This window comes from Cygnus olor, chromosome 4, assembly GCF_009769625.2.
Source record: "Cygnus olor isolate bCygOlo1 chromosome 4, bCygOlo1.pri.v2, whole genome shotgun sequence".
NCBI lineage: Eukaryota > Metazoa > Chordata > Aves > Anseriformes > Anatidae > Cygnus > Cygnus olor.
The window spans coordinates 43,660,743-43,678,260 of NC_049172.1; the positions used below are offsets into that span (position 1 = coordinate 43,660,743).

A 17,518-nucleotide genomic window follows, 5' to 3' on the forward strand; every position below is an offset into this window, starting at 1 on the left:
GAACTGCCACAGCTAAAGAAAGAAGCATCGGGGTGTTGCAAGCGGGTGCTGGCGGCGTCCCCGTCAGGTGTCAGAGTGAAGGATATGACTCAGCTGGAGGGAGGCTGGCGGCGTTTCCAAACCAACGGGATTGGAACTTATTCGTTCCTCTGTTTTCATTCCAGAAATTATTTTGGGAATTAGTATTAATAATAATAATATGAAAAAAAAAATATCTTTGGAGATGCAATGCAGAGATCTGACCACGATAAAAGCCCAGAGGGAGGAAATGACAGCTATGCTCCGTTCACTCGGAAGCACTCAGCCACAGCCTTGCATCAGCCCAGGCTCGCTGCCAAGAGCCTGCAGCCCCTGGTCTGCTTCACCCGCGGGTCTGGTCTGCATGGCAAGGTTGTTTTTGTGGCTCAGCAGGGCAATTCTGATGGGCATCATGTGTATTCAAGCTTCATTCGCCTACCTGCTTTCAGGGAGGGTTACTGGTTCTCCTGTGTGAAGATGCATTATTATAAAGCCTCACCTTTTAAGCTAGCAGTAAACGTTTGAAACAATGGTAAATTTTGGAGTGGAAGAACTCCTGGAGAGTCAGAGGGAGGCTGCTGTTTATTTGACTTTCTGGTCTGGGGGGGACACGGTTTTTGCGGCCCAAGCGAAAGACTTTTTGTTTTATTTCTGCTTTTGCGAAAGACAGGACTGGAGCAATCCCAACTGTAAGAATATCAGAAGATGAAACCTTCTGGATAACTGCTGCAACCCCTTTGTCAAGCTTTGTAATTATTCCATTTGATCTTTCTGTAGGTACGGGCAGACATAGGAGTCTCTAGTAAGCCCATTATTTTTTTTTATATAAAACTGAAGCCACATTATCTTCTTTATAGTGCAGCGTTTGTGTTAAAATGGTCTCTTATGAGTTACGTGCCTGCTGCCATTTTCTGCAAGAAAAAACAAAACAAACTCGGAATTCACTAATAACACTTCCAGGGAATATCGAAACTGCAGTCATAAAAAGGTGGTTGAAATGTTTCGTTTCAGCCCAGAACGCCATATCCAACACACAGCTCTCCCCGTATCACTAGGCCCAGATCAGACTTGTGAACAGCTTCACGAGCAGTCAGTGCAGCTCCCTGCCTGCCGGGGAACCAGAAGGTGGAGAAGTGCTTTGGGCAGGGACTGGGGGAATGGACTTCTGCAATGTGCCCAAGCACACAGCTTTCACCGCAGGCTTAACAAGAAACAGCTGTGTGAAATATCTGAAAAGCAGCATTAATTACTGGAGCATGGCTATATTACTCTTCGTGACTTTCTCTTGACAAAAGGAAAATAAATAAAAAAAAACTCCTACAATTTCATACTGGGCCAGAAGTTCACATTCTGTAAAAACAAACATTTTAGAAGTTTGTGAGGTCTGTAAAAATATTTGCATGGCTCAGAGAAGCAAAAAGTGTTCCGCTTAAAAAAAAAATTAAAATCCCGTCGAGTCAGAAATGCACTGCAATACTCACTAAATGCCCCCAAACCCAAACCAGTTTCTCTGGATTTCCCTTTCCAACTTGAAAAACACATGAATAAGCTGAGCCAAAGTAATACCTTAAATCTTCCAGGTTTCAGCGTTACTTTAAGGATTTATTAATGCAGCAGTGCTACGTTGATCTGGAGATGCCAAGACATAATACGCATTTGCTAATGAAACGCATTTTGACCACGCCATCAGCCCCAGAAGCAACTCTTTTAGGCCCAGCTAAATGCAACTTAGTGCAACATAATGCTTGACACTGATGGTCTGCACCTCTTACAGCCCTAAGGTCACCAGCAGCAATGGTTCAGACATGAGCCATCATTCTAGACCTAGCCGCAACGTTTGTCTCCAGCATACTTGAACCTCGAAACCAGCTGCATGAAGACCTTTAGAAACGATGGTGGGTAACGCTGAGACACGATAGCAATCACCCTGCACCTTAAAACTGCAGTTACCAGCTGCCACGGCAGGGGAGATTTCTTTCCCCCTTGACAAAAGGTAGATCAATTAAGGAACGTGCAACCCAAAGTAGTAGCACTGAGTGTTGTGAACCAGCGAACTGACAAGTGGGGGCCCCAAAGGCACGTTTTCCCAGTTCTTTTTGCAGTCCTTTGGGAGAGTCCCCCTCCTGCACAGCATCACGTATCTCACTACTCACATCCGTAGCGTGCCCTTTAGTTTGTGAGGAATGCCAAGAGGTATCTTTGGGAAGATACAAAAAATTTTGGGTTAGAAAACATGAATGGAAGAAAGATGAAGTTAAGGCACTGCACGACAATAGATGAATTCGAAACCTCCTGCCACAACCTTGTTAAACTTGAAGCCAAGATTATAAAAGTATCCTCAATAAAACTCTCCTCTGAGCAGTTTCCTTGTTCCTGCGTTTAGCATAACCACAACACTTTTACCTACGCAAAGGAACTGGTTAACAAACTGCCATGCGTGGATATAACAACACGATCCATAATATTGCAGTGAAGATGCTCCCAGAAGACAAGATGGCAAGCCCAGAAGAAGCCACAGTACTGCTCTCTGATAAACCAAACTGATAAAAGCACAAATAAATAAATAAAGCCTTGACATTGTACGACAGAAAGATAACTAGCCACAGAAAGACAAAATTAAAGTAATTGATAGATATTTATTGCCTTTGGGACAGGCTGCATTAAACATGTCCTTAACCAGAAAGTTGTTTCTTACAGCAATACCTGGCCCAAAGCAAACAGTGTTGATAAACTTTCCAACCGTAGGGAAAAGAACCGTAAGAAGGTACACGATGAACAAATCTCTCCTTGCTCACCCTACAGGTGACATCAGGAGATCCCTTCACACTGCTCTCCTTGGAGCCACGTTTTCCAATTCCCATGTGCCAAAGTAAACCCTGAGGTAGGGTGCCGCAAGCTGGCCACAACCCTTCTGCAGTTACTTCACCCAGACAGCAGCAGCACTGCCAAGCCCCTGTAAGATCTTAAAAAGATCTTCAAGTGTTCATCACAGGGAAACATGCAAAGGAGATTTTTTTTTAGTTACGGGTCCAGAGATTTTTATTTTTTTTCAGTCATTCTGTTACCGTGAATTTCTCCCAAGTTTTGCGAAAGGATTCCCATACAAAAAAAATAAATAAATCTCAGTCTGTCATCCTCTGGAACCGCAAAGCGCTTTCCACAGGCAGACTGCATTCAAATCCCTTCTCCAGCTGCTGAGGGTGGTGCATCCCATTTCCAAAGTACGGCAATTCTGCACCTTATTGGCAGCTGAGCTGAGAGCTAACTGAGCCTGAGCTCTCCCACAGGGATCCACAGCAACCTCCGCATCTCAATGCAACAGACAAATGGAGAACTTAGGAGGGTGCTGTGGAAAGTGGTTGTAAATGTACGTGAACGATAGCTGAGCCAAAACACAGGAATTCTAGGTCCTATGAAAATTCTGACCACGTTCATTTTTGACAGGACATTTTTCCAGGGGGTCTGACTGGGAAAAAGGAGCCCTAACCCAGCACCCAGCTGTCTGACATGCACATCCGAGCCATCACTAAGGGCTTAGTGATGCCTTCTAGAGCTGTACGGGTAACCTCATCCTCAGAGCTGCCAGTACTGATTTTGATTTAGTTAAATGACTCCTTGCTCATCATGCTACCTCCATCTCTATACAGCACATTATGTAAGCAGCCATTAACAAGGAAAAGACATCACTCTGGATGCGGCTTGAGCGCATTCCACAAGTACTAAAACGGGACAGAGGTGGGACATAGTTAACACAGCCTCCGCGTGTCGCGAGAATATGTATACACTGATGTATATATACACAAATGATTATACAAGAAAAAAAAAACAACTTTTTTTTTTGTTGTTTTAGCCAGCCTCCTTTCCATTACCACAGGAAATGTTCAGGTGCACTCTTCAACTAGTGACACTCAGGCAAAGGGATTCTCACTGGCATCTGAAAGATGTGAAAGACAGGAGGAGTTAGTGGCCTTTTTTTTTTTTTTTTTTTTTTTTAATTCTAAGGCAATCCAAAGAGAACAAACCTCTTCAAGGCCACTCCCTGACGTGCATCTTCAGCAAGGTCAAGAATTTCTCCCCCCCCCCGCCCCAAGATCAGGCCCAGATCCCATAGCAAGTGATGTGTTACTGCCCTGTGACCAGCAGAGACTCCTGCATGCGTTCGTGTTATTAGCAGACCACGGACAAAAGATTATAATTGCACCTACGTGACCAAGGATGCATGGTCAGGGCAGATTGACAAACTGCGGGTTAAACTGGCCAGTATATCTGAGAAAGGGTTGTAAACGGGCATTTATTTCACAATTACGAGAAGCTTTTCTAAGAATACGAAAGCTGAAAAGTGGTATTCAATAGCCCTGTGGTTGGCAGGGCTTCCATCACATCTCTGCACTAACTGCATCTTCCCCACACTTGCTTAAAAGAGCTCAGAAAGAATTTCCAATTCAGTTCTGTGTAGTCCAGTAATGAGCTGTAGGGCCAAGTAGCACAACGCAGACAGAAAAGATGCTTGCAGATGTGGAGAATGCAGCAGCTGTGTACATTTTCCAAAAGGTCTTTTATTGTCCTGAGTGCCAGAACTGAAATGTTACGTGTAAGATGAAAACTCTTAAAAGTCCTTTTAAGGGACTTCTCCCTCTCCCAACCCCACAAAGGTTCTGTAACAGCCCAGACCAAATAATACTGCACTGACTTAAATAATCCCAAATGGTCTCATTACTCTGCATCATGAAGGGTTCATCCAAAAAACTCCTTGAAAATCTGTTTGTTTAGAAGGTCTTGGCAAAATCTAGCAACCTAATAGTTCAGAAAGAAGGAGCTGCCCATTCTGGAAGTCACTCGCTGCTGAGCTAGTACCACCTTTCTCACGCATTCCCAGTCAGACGTGTGCTGGCAGCTGCGGCGGAGCAGTGCCGCCAGCCTCCTGCGTCCCGACCTCCTTGCCTGGGGCACGCACCGGGCGCCACGGCGTGTGCTGGTGTTTTGCTCAGAGCAGCTGCACTGGCTAAGATGCCACAGTATATCACAAAGGAAGAGCGAAAGCTAAGGTCACAGCGGGGAAAGAAAGGAACAGAAAAATGTTAGGAAAAAAATTGAGAGATGTAAAGAGCAAACAGCAACGAGAAGGGGCAGGTAGGCATGCAGTACCTGAGGGTGCAGTACTGCAGCTCGAGGCAAAGCCCTGCACCTCAAGGAAGTGGGATTTGAGATGTGTTAGCCACAGGGATTCGTAACATCTCCTTTTTCCTACTGCTTCACAAGGAAATGGGAAATCTGCCTACTACATCAGGGCAACCCTAAAATAAAAGTATGCCAGGAGCTCCTGGCTTTGGTTACACTTGCACAGCAAATGAAGGTGTGATTAAAGCCTAAGCTACTCCTGCACTACAATCAACCTAGCAGAGATCACTGCAGACTTGAGTGCAGGCATACCCATGGCCTCACAGAACCGCACCAAATGTGGGTCCGACAGAACCTTATCTAACCCCACCTCCTCTGTCACTTCACGGTGAAAACCCTGCCGCCACGTTTTCACTACAGTCAAACACACAAGCTAAAGCCGAGCTCATGAGGGCTCACCCACATTTCCTGCAGTCACACCTCGTCCTGCTGCAAGACAAATTCACGGTGCCCACCGTACACACACACATGCAGAAGATGCTTTCATGCTCTGCAGAGTTTTCTCCCCACCCCAAAATGCTGCTCCCAGGGCTGGACCAGGCAACTGGGATGTCCGCTTCCAGCGTGGCCACCCTTCCCTGGAGGACCCCGGACATCGCCCTCTGCCTGTCCCAGACACGAACACCAGGGTTATTGCACACATACAGCTCTCCTTATTCTGCCTCTCTCTCACTTGAACTGCCTTCTCAACACAGGAGGAGAGGGAAGCTCTTTTCATGACTACATCACTACTAACTCCCTGGGAGAACGCGATGGGAAGGACAACGCTTCACCAAGGGGAAGCTGGGCCCCAAAACAATGGCCAGCTAGTGCTCCAAGAGCTTATGTGCACATAGTGAACATCTTGAGAGCAAACACACAGCACCCAAATGCAGCAAGTAACAGAGCAGCTCAGGGACCCTGGAAAAAGAGGAGGAATCCAACACTACCACAACCCTGTTTTCAGTAGTATACAGCTGCTTTGTTTGAACTGCAAAGGTCATGAGCCAAACACCTCGCTCTCGGTTTACAAGAAGGGAGAGTTTCTGTACCCCCCAAAAAGCCCCAGGCTGCACGTCCCTGGATCAATGACTAGTATTACTGCAGCCTCTGCTGCTACGGAAAAGCTAAATCCAAGCCAAAGGCTCAGGGCCCATCTCCAACATATTTGCAGAGGCCCTGTAAGGAAAACCCTTCCATGAGGCCCCCGAACGACACCGCCGTGGTGAAGCTGTTGCGCCAGCCCCACGCCGGTTGTCCTCCTGCAGCTCAGAAAGGAACAGAGCAGCGACGATTCTGCTGCCTCGCTGCTGTGGCAGTGGTTCACCTTTGGAGGGAATAAATATAAGAAATGCGAAGAAGTTCAGAAAACGAGGAGCAAAATAGCAGTGGACGATGTGTTGCTAAATGCAACGCCCTCCCGCGTACTCGGTGGCAGAAGCTGCCGATTCCTTCGTGCTTGGCGCAGCTTCTATCCCCAGCCAGGTGCTCAAGCGAGGCGCAGTCGGGCATGCTTGCTCCACACCTAGCGTCCTAAACCCTCCCAAACCCAAGGTCAGGTTCAAAGACACACGTGTACACACACACACAGATTAATACCCCCGCTTTGGCATTTCCAGAGCCAGGCAAAACTGCCCTGTGGGTCAGATCCAAACCTCAACCCACGTGCCGGTGATGCCCACTGAACCTTATTTCTAGGAATTAGAAACATCTTTGGCCGCATTTCTCCCTTATGTAGCCTACAACCCTTTTTGACGTGCCTTTCTCACAGGCATTTTAATGCCTTCCGCTGGCCAACAAGCTTTGCATGCAAGGCATCCCCAGTCCAGAGGCTGCAAACGTGAAAGCAATTCTCTGCTCGCTTTCATAGGGTGGTTGTAAAAGAACCCCGCCATGGGCAGAGCTGCTGAAGCAGATGCCGCCTAAACCCCCAAACACGTGCACAGGGCAGACAGGAGAAACACGCGTAAACAGCAAACGAGCCTCGGCAGAAGAGGCGGTCTTTTCAAAAACAAAAACCACAGAACAGCCACCAAAAAAACTCGAGCAAACGAAGTGTCACACTGAGAAACAGTGAGTCACGCTCCCGTACAAAGGCACATTTCTTCGCTTTCGCATGACAGCATCCCAAGTGTATCTTTTTCCTTTTTGCCAGCCAGAGGCATAAAACCACTTGCAGACAGACCTAAGGTCTTTAAAATGTAAACATCCACAACAAAAATACACACTCCTGAACTATGAGCACTCTGAAAAGTTCCGGTTACACTTAAGAGTAAATCCAACGCTTTAAACAGAATAACAACTTGTGGAACTGGGTATCAAGCCCTTAAACCAGCCTACCACACAAAGCCGGCATTCACAGGCCTTAGGAGCTTTAATCAAAGCATTACAAATACCAAGCACAATGAAAATTATTTCCCTGTTCAGGTTCTCTATCTATTTTCATTTATCCCCCACCTCCGATTCCTACAGATATCCGACTCCACCTAAGACATACCTATCACACTGGGAATCCTCCTCAGGAAACACTGATTATCAAACGCGCAGCATCCTCAAACGTTCCCTACAAACTTCAGGTAACAGATGGTAAAGTCATCCTGCAGAAGGATAATTTCAGAATAATGTAACACTTCTGGAGTTCCCATGTGCTGCTTACAAAACACAACTCGAGTATTTTGTGCTGCTGAGTCAAGTAAACAGCGATCGCTTGGCATTACATAAGGATTTCAAGTGCCAGCACTGCAAATGCAACATCTTATAAAGGTATTCTAAATACCTAGCTGCCACTGTTTGCAGTCTCCTTGTCACTGCAGATGAACTGAGCGCATCACTTCAAGTCAGGAGGGCAAAACCAAGCAGAAAAAATTGCCAGCTTTACCAAAGAACCATTACTGGGTACTGGTAATAAAGCCCAACCTCTAAGTACCAATGGCTTTACCCCAAATACTTGACGGAGAACAATGTTTTAGGGTTTCATTATCAAACCCATGAATGCATGTACACACATTTTTTAGGACTTTTTCTGAAGGACCCGTTTTAACAAGAACAAGGTAATTCTTCACGTTTCTTTAAACTGCTTTCTTTAAACTTTGAACTGTGAATTTAGCATTCACAAAAGTAAATGGTAAAATAACCACTTTCAGTTGGTCAGCTTTAAAGCAAAGCTGCTGTAACAGTCTAGCCCACATAACATCACTGAGTAATGTCAGCAGATGCATATGGAACTTGTACAATTTAAGCTCTTTATGCCTATTGTGTGTTCACTAAAGTCATGACAGCTATGAACTGTTTTTCACTTGCAGCAAAATAAACACACATAAAAGCAGTGACAAAATGAGGTGAAGCAAAGAACATCACTTGGAAGACAGAGAAGGTAAAACACAGCACTTTTAAAAGGTATTTTTCAGTGCTCATATGCTCACACAGTAAGTATTCAGTAGCACACAGTATTTTAGGGATGTCAGAGCAGTGGACAACTGATTCAGATGAGATGAAAGGGAAAGGCTGCCACAGCAGCAGTATGACATAGTACCTCATAGATATAATAAGCTTCAAGTGTTACAGATGGAAAGGAAAAGCTGGATTTCGAAAATGCCAAGAAGAATCATCAGCTGGATTTCAGGAGAGTCTGAAACAGTGGTAAAAGAGGAACTGCGTCATGCGTTCAGGGTGCCAGGGACACAGCACAGCTGAAGGGAGAAGGAAGAAACAACAAGCTGATAGATAAGGAGCTGAAAAGTTGCCCTTTGGAGCTATTTGCTCTGAATCCAGCCAAAAGGGTAAGAGACAGTTACCATGTTGGTTTTTGCACTTCCCCAGTCTCCAGCACCAATGAAAAGATGGCTTATCAGAATCAACTGCTGACTCTTCGATAAATATTTGTGAGAAGTCAAGTAAAAGCAATCAAAATCCACGCACATGCACACAGCATTTCACTGGTACCTGTTCACCTAGTTTGCTGCAAGGACAATGCAAAGACAACACTGAGCCCAGAGCCTTACTTCATCCTCCATCTATTTTATCCCCTTCCATCAGGCTGTGTACCCACCCTATAGTGACATTTAAGTAACGCACCCTCAGGGGAACAGCGCGGGCTGCACACCATGAGGCCAACAAAGGACAGCAGCTGTCAATCACTGCCGACCCAAAATAACAGCAAACCAGAGTCTTCACAGAAAGACTCACGACAAAGTCACTTCCCTGTCTTCCACTTCTTCCAAATAAAAACCCAGTGTGCATTGTTTATTCTGAACACCTTCATATCATACTGGAAGGGACATAAGCACTGTCCTGACGGGAGAAGAGAGACTTCACAATCTGCAGCCTGTAAGAACAAGCCTGCTCGGCTCTCTGCTGCTTCAGCCAGCCCACTACCAGTACTGTGAGGGTTTCAGTCTGTTTGTTGGTTTAAATCTCCACACTGTTCCTGACTTAACTGCAAAAAACATGCCCCCAATGTATCCTATGGCTACCGGCACCACCAACAGCACCGTCTCACCTTGTGCCACACCAAGTCACCAGGCAGGCCTGACGTCTCTCCCTCCAAACAACTACATTTTCTTCTTGGTGATAAGTTAAAACTGCAAACACAGGACAGCGCTGTAGACCACTTCAGCTTTTATGAACCTTCTAAGGACATGAACATTGTGGGCCTTTTTTCCCTCAATTTTCCCAAATAAACTACATTTCTGTCAGTAAAACGTCCATACGGATCCTGTAAACACTTGTAAAACCATGAAGTGAATCCTTCACATATACATATTAAGAGGCAAGGCCAGATGCATATTTAGCTGTTCATCCCAATTGCTCCACTCAAGTTAGTGAATGCCAATGGACTGAACCCACATGCTATTTCCCAGAAACTGTTCTGCCTGACATGTCTGTGCAGCAGGATACCCTAAGAGACCTGCCAACACAGATGACAGCCTCTCCCCATACATCTTCTATATGACCCTTGCTGCCTGCTTCTTCACACTAAAGTATGCTTTCGTTTTTGTATCCCTCTCTCTTAGGTACCCCTCTTAGGTGTTGATACCCATAGATATCAACAGGACTGTCCTAGGGAAGCATTGCACAAAACTACTCTACAGGTGCGAACTCTACATCCAGAAATATCAGAGTCAGCCCTGCTCTTCCCAGAGCTGTGGGCCTGTGCAAACACTCACTGTAAAACAGCCCTAAAATGACTATTCTAACCTGAAAAGTAATAGAGGTGCAACCTCTGGCCTGCTGGTGAACTTGGTGCTAGAAGTGGTGCCAACTACAGCACAGTTGAAGCTGGGCAGGGGGAAAGGGAAGAGACCACCCCTTTTAGCAGCAGAGACTCCTTAGGTCAGCCGAAGTACCTAGCCAGAGGACCTCCTGGTCAGTCAGCACTGACAGAGTAACAGGTGACGTCCAAATACAACACTGAGGAAGAAAAAAAAAAGATTAAAAAAAAGCAAAAAGCGGAAATTTGAAATACCCAAGAGACTTGAGTACTTACTCCCCAGTATCCAGAATCACCAAGAAAAGATAGAGTCTGCCAAAAAAAATGGTGCCAGTCTCAAGAGGTGCTACCGACATTTCCCCCAACAAGGCATACCACACAGCAGCCAAGATGCTGTGCCGCCTGCTTCCAGAGCCTCACCTATTTTGCCAGTACATTTAGAGTATTAAGGACACCCTTTATCAGGAAAAATAACCCCAGGGCTACACCACACACAGAATGGCAAGAGGACTTATATTAATAAAACACACTGGTGCAAAAACTTTTCCAAGGGGGCACCGAGCATCATGGGCACCACACTGGTCAGCTGGAGAGCAGAAAGAAAAGATCTGAGAAACAGACTACAGATATTTCAAGCTGTATCGCAGCTGATAGCTCTCCTTGCTTTTACAAAACACACCACCACGCAGGATTTTATAGCCAGGAGTATCAGGATTTTGTGACTTTCACATTACAGCTGGAATCCAGATGACTACCATTTTATGAAACCTGCTCAAGTCTCATCACAAAAGGTAAGCTACAAGCTCCGTAACACAGGAACATCACCCGACATCATATTGTTATTGCAAATGACTACAGAGTCTAGTTCCTAATTTAACTTCTCCTACAATCCTTAATATCTTTCCCCTTTGAATGACTCAAGAAATGTGGTTTTGAGCTCTAAAAGTCAAACATGAGTGATAATATCATACAGGATCACTCAACCAGAAGTGTACCATGGTAGTTTGTGTAAGATGACCTCCACCCAGCTTTGTAGACATCATCTCATTTATACACTCGGACAAGCATATCAGCCTGTAGTCAGAATCTGACCCTACCCTGAATAAACAAAACAAATACATAAGATAATAATCCTGAAATGGCATCAGCACTCCGGACAGTCACCCTTTAGATATTTTTATTGAAAAGTCAGGAGGCAACAGAAGAGGCAGGCAGGAACTCCAGTTTACCCACATATTGTCACAAAACAAAATACTGAAAAAGATAAATAATGACAGCTACTTTATTTTGAAATGCACCGTCTTAAATGGATACTAATAAGAGTAAAGGTTATTTACTCCCAATCAGACTTGAAATGCAATCCCATAACAAGCTTCTGGGCTTCAAAAGTTGTGCCATAAATATTTCAAATATCACTTACTATAAATATCCAAATCAGAGATTTCATGCAACTATCTGCTTTTTCAGGAACGATAACTTGAGCATCCTCAGGATTCTTTTTTTTTTTTTCTCCAATTACACTACAGTTATATAGCTCATTCTGGTTTTAGTAGGTAATTACGCCAAACACGATGCTACAAACAGTCAAAAAGCTCCCCCATTTCTAGGGTTATACATCAGTAGTACAGCTGATCACCTCCCAAGTATTTTGAAACACGCAGCCAGTGATCGGAGAAGAATGCTCCCAAGAGTGTTAAAAGAAAAAAGCAATAATCAGAATACAAATTTCACAAATCACAAGTTACGGATAGATTCATTGATTCAGTTCTAACTGCTTGAACGAATGAGGAAATACCAGAAAATATTTTTCTGGGGAATAAAAACTGAGCTCAGGGAAAAAAAACTTTCAAAGAAACTGTCTCATTACAAGTTTCACTTCAGCATGTTAACAGCCTTAAATGTGCTGAAACCACCGGATAATTACTTTTATAAACTGCTTGCCACATATGATGGCAAACTAAGGGAGCTGGGAGTAGCTTACAAAACAAGATGTCAGTGAAAAGATGACGATTTAAAATTCAGATTGAAAGCCTAATTAATTGAAGAATAATTAAATGGAATTCTGTCCCTCAAAACAGGGGTGGAGCAGGTCCCTGCCTTTCAGAAAATACGATAGGTGTATGTAATCTGTGGAAACTGAACAAGAAACTAGGGCATTTTTCCAGGCTTTTCCTGTGACTGTTAATTCAACTGCCCAAACCAATGCTAAATCTCTTCTTGCCCACTCAACTGCCTGTGTACTTGGCACTCCTCTTGCTTTTATTACAGAAGATGAACTTGAACACCTTTTAAAAAATCCTTGGTAATATACACCAAACTTGCATTAGGAAAAAAAAAAAAAGAGAAAAAAACAAACAGCTTTTAATTCAATAACTGCAATTTTTGCTCTTGATCTAGTAAGTCAAAAGAAATCACATATAAAAATCGCTACTAAAATACTTGACCTTCTGTAAAATGTTTTTCAATGTACCTCCACCACAAGATAAACTTTTTAGGATCAGCTGCAAAATTCTGAGCATTTATTAGCCAAAAAAACAAACAACATTAGCAGCTGCTTGATCTCATTTGCTTGATGAGCAATTCAAGTGTATGTAGCTCTATTTTAGCAAGTTGACAAACATCCGAAAGTCTTCACTGTGTCTTCACCAAATATTATATTTGTGTAGCTGCAGAGTTTTTACCAAAAGCCTTAATATATCCACAGAAGGGGACCACAAAGATAGCTTTTGCAAATATTTGCATTTCTGTGAATACCTCCATAATTTGAGTATATTCTGTCAGAATCCTACATATTATCTGCATTTTATCTGCATTTGCCATTCATTATAGCTGTGTAATGGCTACGCATGAGTTGGACTGTTTTTTCTGTTAACATGAGTATTTAAGTACCTTCAGCACTCCCAATTTGTAAGGCCCGTAAGAACTTTTAAGGGCTAAATCCTGCCCTCTAGTGTACCCGTGGACAGCCGTGCCCTGGGAACCTTCCATGCTCCAACCAGCGTTATCCAACCCAGGCACAAAACAGGTAGGAGACAGGACAACTCCCTGCCTGCCTGAGGGCATCTCTCATTTGCCTCACTCCATCTTCAGAGCGCACCCGCTACTCAACCACACACCTCTGGGGTAGGTAAAAGTTGCCCAATTTTGAGTAAGAGGATTAGCAGACGTGATGACAGATGAGGGAACATCCATCCCATCCCTTGGCAGCATGCTTGCCTCGGTGTGCCAAGCCACCGTAGGCCGTCTGTCCCTCATTTAATTATTTTACCTTGCAGCGCCATGGAGAAAACATTATGCCAGTATTTCAGTGACAATTTCAGTGACAAATAAAGTAAGCCAAAGACACACAGGAAACATTCCCAACTTTCCTGCATGCAGGCTCTGTGCTACCTCATTCCCTAAAGCCAACTACATCTGAGAGCCGGGAAGAATTTCTGTCTTGACTATGTCGCAAAGCATTAGTGTTTGGCACAACAGCTAAGGTCTGTGCAATAGATCAAAGGTAATGCAAAATAAGTCTGCTTTCAGAGAGACGTGGGTAGAAGCAATATATTCAGACGTTTAGATTTAGGGCCAGATTTTCAAAAAAAAAAAAAGTCACCTCTCACCTACCAATAGGATTTGGAACAGGATGCCCTGTTAATAGTTCTGGCCACGTCCATGGGACACCAAAACAGGAGAGATCTTCTGAGTCCTAAATAACTTAAGCACCTATATAAAACTCAGCATTGGGTACTGAACCATTACACTAAACCACTTAACTCGTTTTCTTCCATTTGCATGATTTTCCAGTAAGTTTTGTATCTTCCTCACTAAGCTGCTATGCTCTAAAAGCATATACTTCAATACATTATTTTAAAAACCTTTAGAGCTTAACCATTTAAATGTTATGATACAAATAACTCATAACATTAACAACTATGATTAGAATCTAATGAACTAATGAAAAGAACTTTCTTCAGAAGAAATTTTCCTGGACCAATATTACCCTATTTTACATTTTCTTGACATATTTTTGGAAAGGTAATTAGGTACTGAGCAGAAAGAAGGTATTTCGGACATTTGCAGGGTTGATAAAGCTCACGCTGCTGAATCCCTTCTGAGTGACTGACTGGAGCCTTGTCATCTCATTAACAAGTGGACGAAAATGGCTCAGGATTCCTTGGATGCCTTGTTTTATACTTGTCATGAAATAGAGCAGCTTGAGAAATTATGGAAATATACAAATGCCGACCATTCCTCAGTGAGGGAAACCGAAGGGAAACCAGCTGTGCTATGAGACATTTCATAAAATGTATGGCTAAGCGTTCCTTTCCCATTCCCCTTGCTTTTCCCCGTCACCAGCACTGTAGTCTCTTCGAGGCAAACACCTCCAGAGAGTTTCTGAAAGCCTTTCCAAGACGACTGGCTTCTTTGTACTTTTTCCACAATATAAACCAAAAGTTGTTGATCAACAACAAGACATGTTTCTTTGTTTTGCTTTACACAACAAAACCCTAAGAAAGTGCCTTCTGTTTTCTGTTTGTCTGAAACATACCTCTTTGGGGGAAAAAAACTCAACAGAAATCCCTCGGGTGTGTCCAAAGGGGCACTTCACTGATGTCACTGTGCAGCACGCATCTGATGTGGCAATATCGACCATCGCAGATGTATTGTCCTGCTCTTTCGCTACGTGAATCATATGACTCCTCTCCTCCAGCACACAGGGCATAAACTTCCATTCCTTCATTTCACTGACGACGCAATTATGAATAAACCCAAGTGAATGGGGTGAGTGTAAAACAGTCAAAACTCTTGATGCCAAGACATAAAACAGACTATATACTTCGAACAAGCTGTCCTTAGTGTTTGCGGCAGAATGGGGGAGGCAAAAAAGGACATGGATAATGGAAATTTGTTTACAGGATTAGACTTGGGTCTGAAACGTAAAGGGAGAGTCATTCACCTTCTAAAACAAGGGTTCCCTTTAAAAGTAAAAATGAGGATCTGCTAATCAAATGCTATTTTGTATAATTACTTTGTAATAGCAGTTACCACAAGAATCTCTCCTAACTGTCCTTTAACTAGTTTTCTAAACCAAATTCTCGGCACCCAATACATTTCTTTTTTCAAAATCATCTTATAAAACCTTTTATTTAAACCTAGAAAGCCTTCATGATTTGAGGTGTTTATTTTCTTTGCTAATTTTTTTTGAAGTCTTTTCACATTGTCTTAGATTTACGTCTTCTCTTTGCCATCTGTCATGCCAACGTGACCCGCCAGGAATACCACAAGATTTCACAGGGACTTCCACAGAGCAGCGTTCACCAGATCAGAGTTCAACACTGTACAGATTTGTATTGAATGACGTACTTAAAACCAAGATGCTAGAGATGTGACCCATGTAATGTCGTAGCAACACGCCTCACTGACGTGCCAAGCACTAATTTCTCTGCTTCTGAGAACTGACTTCTTCCAGGAAAAAAAAAAAAAAAAAAAGCTGTTTTCTGATAGCAAGGAAAGGAGGAGGGAGTGGGACTGTCCCCAAGCAAGTGTCCCTGCAAAGCCTGACACCAGGGAAAAAAGGAGAGGAGCAGCTCACGTGTGGTGGCATTCCTGTGCACATAGGCAACCGTTGGAAGCAAGCCCCACCAGGTGGGAGAAGTGGCCAGCTGTACCATGCTTACAAATCGTTCTTTTTAACAAGGCATTTTCTGCAGATGACCAGAGAGTGAAAAGCTAAGGAGTACCTGAAGAGCGCCCAGTAGCTGACTTTCTGCAGAGCAGGGCAGAGGCCACATCAGTGGTTAATTACTCAGGATTTCCTTTACCTGTTGCCACCATTCACTAAACAGGAAAAAGGGTAGGAAGAGAAAGGGGTTTCAAAAAGAGAGACAGGCATCCAATGAAAGAGGAAAAAATACTAATCAGCAGATAACAGTGAAGAAACAGAGAAGAAAAAGGTAGAGATACAAAATGGGAGTCAGAAAGAAATGACAGGGAAAAAAAATAGAGGAAACCAGAGAAACTTAAAAGGGAAAGGCATAGGATGGAATCAGTAAGGTATTATCAACACCAGAAAGATTTTCAAACATAATTCCCTACTAGGAAAGCAGCACGAGAAGGCAGTTCAAAACTCTAGTATCGATAAGGCTAAATGGGAAAAGAAAACACACATTAGAAAGACTCAGGAACAAAAAACTAGAATTGCTCAGGCAGAACATTAAAAATAAAAGGGGGATGATCACGGGCAAGCCTTATGATGAAAAAGAACGACGACAACATTCAGGGCAGCTTGGCCCAGCCAGGGCAGCACAGAACAGCACGCAGGGCTACTGGCTTTTTTCACCACAAAAAGCAGAGCACTGTACGAGGTAAGCACCTGCGAGCACTGACAGCATCTGGAGACCTAGCTTCAGTCTCGCATGTACCCCTGTCACTGGCTTGCTTTGCATCAAATTTCCAGCAAATTCTCATAGCTACTTCTCGTGGTAAGAAGACCTGCTTTATGAACCAAACACACTTCTTTACGAATTTCCACATTTCCCAAATACAAAAAGGTAAATCAAGCTGAATATATTACTGTGTGCTTTCCAGGACAGACTTCATCCCACGCAGTAACTGACCGGTACGTGTGAAGACCAGACCACTGGCTGGTATGTGGTACATTAATGCCTTGCTTTAGGCACCAACATTGGAAAAGTCCATGTGCAATAGTTTACAACTTTTTTTATTTGTTTTGAAATAGATATATTTTGTTACTGCTCATGCAACATCAAGTAACACTTCCCTTTAAACCACTACCTGAGAGAGTCAGAAATGCAAAACACGTTGGATGAAATCTGAAAGTTTCCTAGCTTTTTGTAAGAATATTAGTCAGACTAACAAGGGATTGTAACTTCCTCTACATGTACTGTTCCATATATATCTTCATCCATCCCATCTTACATAAAACAATTTTACCAAAGAGTGACAAAGTAAAATAGCCTCTGACTGAAGCCCAACCTAGCAATACTGTTATTCGGGAACAGTCTGTTGCAATACTTCTTTGGAATTGTACAAAAAGCTTTTTTTTTTTTCTTTTTTTTCAGATGCGCAATGTTCTAACTGGAAAGGAATATGAATAGTCTCAGAAACTTCTGTTGCCTTTTTATC

General features: G+C 43.4%; 1 protein-coding gene across 2 annotated transcripts in view; it reads right to left on the minus strand.

Moving 5' to 3' along the window:
* FGF2 (fibroblast growth factor 2) overlaps window positions 1-17,518 on the minus strand; it is a 32,520-nt gene that overhangs the window by 13,910 nt on the left and 1,092 nt on the right. The window lies entirely within an intron of this gene.